The following is an 8,329-nucleotide window of genomic DNA, read 5'->3' as shown; positions in this document are numbered from 1 at the left end:
GCCCCATACAGATATTTCCCCCCATATATACACTGCACATGGCCACATAAGATGCCCCATACAGATATTTCCCCCCATATATACACTGCACATAGCCACATAAGATGCCCCATACAGATATTTGCCCCCATGTATACACTGCACATGGCCACATAAGATGCCCCATACAGATATTTCCCCCCATATATACACTGCACATGGCCACATAAGATGCCCCATACAGATATTTGCCCCCATGTATACACTGCACATGGCCACATAAGATGCCCCATACAGATATTTCCCCCCATATATACACTGCACATGGCCACATAAGATGTCCCATACAGATATTTCCCCCCATATATACACTGCACATGGCCACATAAGATGCCCCATACAGATATTTGCCCCCATGTATACACTGCACATGGCCACATAAGATGCCCCATACAGATATTTCTCCCCATATATACACTGCACATGGCCACATAAGATGCCCCATACAGATATTTCCCCAGTGGCGTAGGAAGGGGGGTGCGGGGGGGGGGGGGGGCGGGCCGCCCCGGGCGGCACAATGCGGGGGGGGGCACAATGCGGGGGTGAGGTCGTCAGTCTGGCGTATCTAGGGGGGGGGGGGGCGCAGCCGGCAGGGGGGCGCAGTTGGGCCGCCTAAAGCGGCAGTCCGCAGTGTCCCCCCCGGCGGCTGCATTCTGCCGCCCCCGCACTGGGAGTCAGCTGTTCGCTGTGCCGACTGTCAAGCTGACAGCCGGCACAGAGAAGCTGCGGCGCGCCGGCTCCCAGTGTTCAATTGTACTGCATCTGAGGTGCGAGTACAATTGAAGCTCTGACTGCCGGGTCAGAGCGACGCCAGCAACGTGATCAGGTCATGTGATCACGCTGCTGACGTCACTCACCTGCGCGGCAGAAGCAGAGCAGGAGACACAGAGCGGTGGTAAGTGCTCCAGTGGAGCTGAAGACACCGAAGGTGCAGGGGGGGATTTACTGTGGGGGGATTTACTGTGAGTGGGGATGGGGGGGGGATTTACTGTGAGTGGGGATGGGGGGGGGGGATTTACTGTGAGTGGGGATGGGGGGGGGGGATTTACTGTGAGTGGGGATGGGGGGGGGGATTTACTGTGAGTGGGGATGGGGGGATATATTGTGGGGGGGATTTTATGTGAGTGGGGATGGGGGGCATATATTGTGGGGGGATTTACTGTGAGTGGGAATGGGGGGGATATATTGTGGGGGGATTTACTGTGAGTGGGGATGGGGGGATTTACTGTGAGTGGGGATGGGGGGATATATTGTGGGGGGATTTACTGTGAGTGGGAATGGGGGGCATATATTGTGGGGGGATTTACTGTGAGTGGGGATGGGGGGGATATATTGTGGGGGGATTTACTGTGAGTGGGAATGGGGGGGATTTACTGTGAGTGGGGATGGGGGGGATATATTGTGGGGGGATTTACTGTGAGTGGGAATGGGGGGCATATATTGTGGGGGGATTTACTGTGAGTGGGGATGGGGGGATTTACTGTGAGTGGGGATGGGGGGGATATATTGTGGGGGGATTTTATGTGAGTGGGGATGGGGGGCATATATTGTGGGGGGGATTTACTGTGAGTGGGAATGGGGGGGATATATTGTGGGGGGATTTACTGTGAGTGGGGATGGGGGGCATATATTGTGGGGGGATTTACTGTGAGTGGGGATGGGGGGCATATATTGTGGGGGGATTTACTGTGAGTGGGGATGGGGGGCATATATTGTGGGGGGATTTACTGTGAGTGGGGATGGGGGGCATATATTGTGGGGGGATTTACTGTGAGTGGGGATGGGGGGCATATATTGTGGGGGGGATTTAATGTGAGTGGGGATGGGGGGCATATATTGTGGGGGGATTTAATGTGAGTGGGGATGGGGGATATATTGTGGGGGGATTTAATGTGAGTGGGGGTGGGGGGATTTAATGTGAGTGGGGATGGTGGGATATATTATTGGATGGGGGATATTTAATATGGGTGGAGATGGGATTTATTGTGGGGGGAGATTTAATGTGAGTAGGGAGGGGGGATTTATTGTGGGGGGGGATTTAATGTGAGTAGGGAGGGGGGATTTATTGTTGGGGGGAGATTTAATGAGTGGAGATGGGGGGATTTATTGTGGGGGGAGATTTAATGTGAGTGGAGATGGGGGTATTTATTGTGTGTGGGGAGAATTGGAGTGGAGATGGGGGATTGAATGTGTGTGGGAGGAGATTTGTCATGGGGATGGGGGGATTTAATGTGTGGGGGAGATCTAAGGACACAAAATGAAGAGCAAAGGGGGAGATGGGGGGGCATATATGAGGAAACAGTATGGGGGGATGGGTGCAGACAGTTTGGGGTCAAACGGGGGAATGTATGCGGACACAGTATGAGTAGCGATGTGAAAAACTTATGTGGACAGAGTACGGGGAGTGAGGGTGTTGGGATGTGTGCATGCGTAGCATGGGGGACAGTGTAAGGGCACAGCCAGGAGGGGACAGTATACCAAGGAGGGGGAGTGTGATGAGAGAGTACAGTTTAAATACTGGGCCCTATAGGGGGGACTCAGTGTGAGAGGACAGTGTGAAGAGGGGTCCGGTATAGAAAGGGGAGGTCAGTGTGAAGAGCATGTACCATAAGAGGGACAGTGTGGGGGTCATATTTTATGCAGACAATATAGTGAGGGGCAATTTTTTATTCAGGAGCATTATAATGACACTTGTATCTTTAAGGGCGTCATGTGGAGATTTTCTGCAAAAGAGCGGAGAAGATGGAAGTCTGCAGAGACGGCTGTGGATGAGAAAACTCATCATGGGGTCTGGACAAGATGAAGAAAAGAAGGAGAACGACTCCAGAGACGACATCATCTATAAGGTACCTGGATGTAAAGGTTATGTGTGATACTGACTAACTCATGTTTTTATTTATGTTAGGAGCATTAAAGGGGATGTCCAGGTTTGTGATGAGTCTGCAGTCATTCTTTGTGACTGCAGACTTCTGAATTCTCCCAGTGCGCCCTGCACACTGTCAGGATTCTCTCGTGCCGGCGATTTACATACATGCAGTCACGTGCTGACTAGACATGTGTGGCCTCACTCAATGAAAACGAACTGAGCGAGGCCGGGCACGTCTAGTCGGAATGTGGTCAGAAGTATACAAATCACATACTTGTGCTGACATGACCGTCCACCGGCAAGGGAGAATCCTAAAAGTATGCAGTGCATTCGATGTGAGAATTCAGAAGCTGCGATGTCAGGATTCAGCTCTGCAGGTTCCAGTAGTCGACACATGGACACTTCACTCATATGCGGCTTTCATACTCATGGTCCTGTAACAACAAGCTTCTCTTCTGCTTCTCTCAGTTTTTACTGAACATTGGGAGCTTAAGGGAGAGGAGCTCGTCGGTACATGACTAAGGCTACTTTCACACTAGCGTCGGGAAAGACCCGTCGCTGTGCGTCGGGCCGACGTTCCCGACGCTAGCGTGGTCTCCGCCGCACAACGGGGGCAGCGGATGTATTTTTCCAACGCATCCGCTGCCCCATTGTGAGGTGCGGGGAGGTGGGGGCGGAGTTCCGGCCGCGCATGCGCGGTCGGAAAAAGCGGACCGTCGTGAGCAAAAAACGTTACATGTAACGTTTTTTTTCTCACGACGGTCCGCTACCACACGCCCAAGCGTCGCAAAACGGACGCGACGTTTGGCAATGCGTCGCAAATGCGTCGCTAATGCGCTAATGTTAGTCTATGACGAAAAAACGTATCCAGCAAGAACTTTTGCTGGATGCGTATTTTCGGCAAAACGACGCATTTGCGACGTATTGCAGTTAACGCTAGTGTGAAAGTAGCCTAAGTGTGCAAATCGCATACATTCGGGGGGGGGGGGGGCGCCAAACTCGGGAACAGCCCCGGGCGGCAAAAGCTCTAGCTACGCCCCTGTATTTCCCCCATGTATACACTGCACATGGCCACATAAGATGCCCCATACAGATATTTCCCCCCATATATACACTGCACATGGCCACATAAGATGCCCCATACAGATATTTGCCCCCATATATACACTGCACATGGCCACATAAGATGCCCCATACAGATATTTCCCCCCATATATACACTGCACATAGCCACATAAGATGCCCAATACAGATATTTGCCCCCATATCATGCTGCACATGGACACATAAGATTCCCCATACAGATATTTCCCCCATATATACACTGCACATGGCCACATAAGATGCCCCATACAGATATTTCCCCCCATATATACACTGCACATAGCCACATAAGATGCCCAATACAGATATTTGCCCCCATATCATGCTGCACATGGACACATAAGATGCCCCATACAGATATTTCCCCCCCATATATATACTGCACATGGCCACATAAGATGCCCCATACAGATATTTCCCCCCATATACACTCACCGGCCACTTTATTAGGTACACCATGCTAGTAACGGGTTGGACCCCCTTTTGCCTTCAGAACTGCCTCAATTCTTCGTGGCATAGATTCAACAAGGTGCTGGAAGCATTCCTCAGAGATTTTGGTCCATATTGACATGATGGCATCACACAGTTGCCGCAGATTTGTCGGCTGCACATCCCAAAGATGCTCCATACAAGGCAGGATGGATCCATGCTTTCATGTTGTTTACGCCAAATTCTGACCCTACCATCCGAATGTCGCAGCAGAAATCGAGACTCATCAGACCAAGCAACGTTTTTCCAATCTTCTACTGTCCAATTTCGATGAGCTTGTACAAATTGTAGCCTCAGTTTCCTGTTCTTAGCTGAAAGGAGTGGTACCCGGTGTGGTCTTCTGCTGCTGTAGCCCATCTGCCTCAAAGTTCGACGCACTGTGCGTTCAGAGATGCTCTTAGGCCTACCTTGGTTGTAACGGGTGGCGATTTGAGTCACTGTTGCCTTTCTATCAGCTCGAACCAGTCTGTCCATTCTCCTCTGACCTCTGGCATCAACAAGGCATTTCCGCCCACAGAACTGCCGCTCACTGGATTTTTTTTCTTTTTCGGACCATTCTCTGTAAACCCTAGAGATGGTTGTGCGTGAAAATCCCAGTAGATCAGCAGTTTCTGAAATACTCAGACCAGCCCTTCTGGCACCAACAACCATGCCACGTTCAAAGGCACTCAAATCACCTTTCTTCCCCATACTGATGCTCGGTTTGAACTGCAGGAGATTGTCTTGACCATGTCTACATGCCTAAATGCACTGAGTTGCCGCCATGTGATTGGCTGATTAGAAATTAAGTGTTAACAAGAAGTTGGACAGGTGTACCTAATAAAGTGGCCGGTGAGTGTATACTGCACATGGCCACATAAGATGCCCCATACAGATATTTTCCCCCATATATACACTGCACATGGCCACATAAGATGCCCCATACAGATATTTCCCCCCATATATACACTGCACATGGCCACATAAGATGCCCCATACAGATATTTGCCCCCATATATACACTGCACATGGCCACATAAGATGCCCCATACAGATATTTCCCCGATGTATACACTGCACATGGCCACATAAGATGCCCCATACAGATATTTCTCCCCATATATACACTGCACATGGCCACATAAGATGCCCCAGATATTTCCCCCCATATATACACTGCACATGGCCACATAAGATGCCCCATACAGATATTTCCCCCCATATATACACTGCACATGGCCACATAAGATGCCCCATACAGATATTTCCCCCCATATATACACTGCACATGGCCACATAAGATGCCCCATACAGATATTTCCCCCCATATATACACTGCACATAGCCACATAAGATGCCCCATACAGATATTTCCCCCCATATATACACTGCACATGGCCACATAAGATGCCCAATACAGATATTTGCCCCCATATCATGCTGCACATGGACACATAAGATGCCCCATACAGATATTTCCCCCCATATATATACTGCACATGGCCACATAAGATGCCCCATACAGATATTTCCCCCCATATATACACTGCACATGGCCACATAAGATGCCCCATATGCTGTTGCTGCGATTAAAAAAAATCACATACTCACCTCTCAGGCCCCCGGCACTTGCTATAGTCAGCTGCTCCCCGTTCCATCGCTGACCGCCGCTGTGTCTTCCCATCCTCTGCACCGATGATCAGGAAGAGGGCGGCGCGCACGAATCGCGTCACCGCAACCTCTGACCTGGGCGTCTCTGTGGAAGACACAGCGGCGCCGACGGTGGAACAAGGAGCCGGTGACTATAATAATAATAATAATCATCTTTATTTATATAGCGCCAACATATTCCGCAGCGCTTTACAGTTTAACAGTTTCAAACACAACAGTCATAGGTAACAACGTTAACAATACAGTAATAAAGCAAAAATAAGACAAAATAAGACGACCCTGCTCGTGAGAGCTTACAATCTACAATGAGGTGGGGAGATACAAAGCACAGGTGTGTATTTACAATGGTGTATTTACAATGATGGTCCAGCCATCTTCAGGGAGTGGGGGGTAGATGGAAGTAGTGAATGGGTTACACACGCACAAAAACATAAAATGAGTTTGATTAGGGAACGTGATAGGCCGCTCTGAACAAATGTGTTTTGAGCGAGCGCCTAAAATTATGCAAGTTGTGGATGGTCCTAATGTCTTGGGGTAGAGCATTCCAGAGGATTGGCGCAGCACGGGAGAAGTCTTGGAGTCGGGAGTGGGAGGTACGGATTAGTGCAGAGGTTAGTCGAAAGTCATTTGCACTATAGCGCACTGCCCCCCGTCATACTTACCTGCTCCTGGCGCCGTCGCTGCACGTCTGTTCCCCGGCGCCGCAGCTTCCTCCTGTAGTGAGCGGTCACCGTTACCGCTCATTACAGTAATGAATATGCGGCACCGCCCCTATGGTAGGTGGAGCCGCATATTCATTACTGTAATGAGCGGTACCATGTGACCGCTCACTACAGGAAGAAACGGCAGCGCCGGGAAGCCAATGACCTGCAGGGACCGTGCCAGGAGCAGGTGAGTATTATTAGACAGCCCCCGCTCCCCCTCCCTTGCCGACCCCTGGGTATGACTCGAGTATAAGCCGAGAGGGGGACTTTCAGCCCAAAAAAGTGGGCTGAAAATCTTGGCTTTCCTCCTTTCCCGGAGAGAAAACTGTGTGAGTAATAAATCTACTCACTTAGGCTGGTTTCACATTTGTGGCTGTGTCCGCAGGGTTTCTGACGCATAGATCCGCATGCGTCTTGATTTCCTATCTTTAACATTGTAGACGCAGGTGCATGCGTTCGCCCGCGTCTGCTTACGCATGCGTTTTTTCGCGGTCTGCGGCAGGGCTTGGCTAATACACCATGTTGCAATTTTTGAGGCGACAATTTTCCATCTAATATGCGCAGGCATGCGCATGCGGATGAGTGGGCTTAAAAAGCATTACTGTCCATGGGAACGCATGCGTATGCATGTCTTTGCGTAAGCATGTGTTCGATGAGCTTGCGTACTTCGGACAGCGCATGTCCAGGAACTGATTTAGACACGCCCATTGAGACACGCCCTCCTGGAAATATCAAACGCATGCGCATAAAAAGCACAAACGCGTGTAAAAACGCATGTAAACGCTGCATTTTTTTTGCCATTATGCGTAAGCTGATGCCTTATCATGCGTTTGCATGCGTTTGCGGTTCCGGAGGATACGCTGTGGACTCAACCGCAAATATGAACCTAGCCTTTCCCGGGATCTGGTTTTCTGTTCAGGAGTGATGCAGTCAATTGTTCAGTCCGAGAGGGAAGTCGAAGGGGAATATTATATCCGGGGCAGTTCTCCTCATATTTCAGGACATATATATACAAGCCTTTTTCAGCTCTTAGGACATACTTACTAGCTCTTATTTCTACTCAATGGCGCCTCTAAATAGTAATCAGGACTACTGGATCACTTTTGTATGCAGTGAGTCTATTTGTACATTTGTTTGGTATTAATCAACCCTTTCTTTCTGCAGCTCATCATTTTTAGGCATTGTTTTCAGACTACTATTAACCTTCTTTTTTCTCCCCACTCCCTGACAGCTGGGCTAAGTGCAATTACTGACCATCATGTTTCGAGCTAGTTTGCTATTGTTCCATGCACACAATATATCTACATTGTGTCAATATATAATTCTTGCACCTGACCAATTTTTGTTTTGTGGCTAATACCAGTAAAATTGTATTTCTCTACATACTATCAGTGGGTTGTAATAGCGCGATTCTATATATATATTTTTATTATTCGAATATTATATCCTGCTGAAGGCCTCCAAGTTGTTAGAGGAG

This window comes from Ranitomeya variabilis, chromosome 4 (genome assembly GCF_051348905.1).
Source record: "Ranitomeya variabilis isolate aRanVar5 chromosome 4, aRanVar5.hap1, whole genome shotgun sequence".
NCBI lineage: Eukaryota > Metazoa > Chordata > Amphibia > Anura > Dendrobatidae > Ranitomeya > Ranitomeya variabilis.
Note: the sequence above shows the minus strand (reverse complement) of the source record.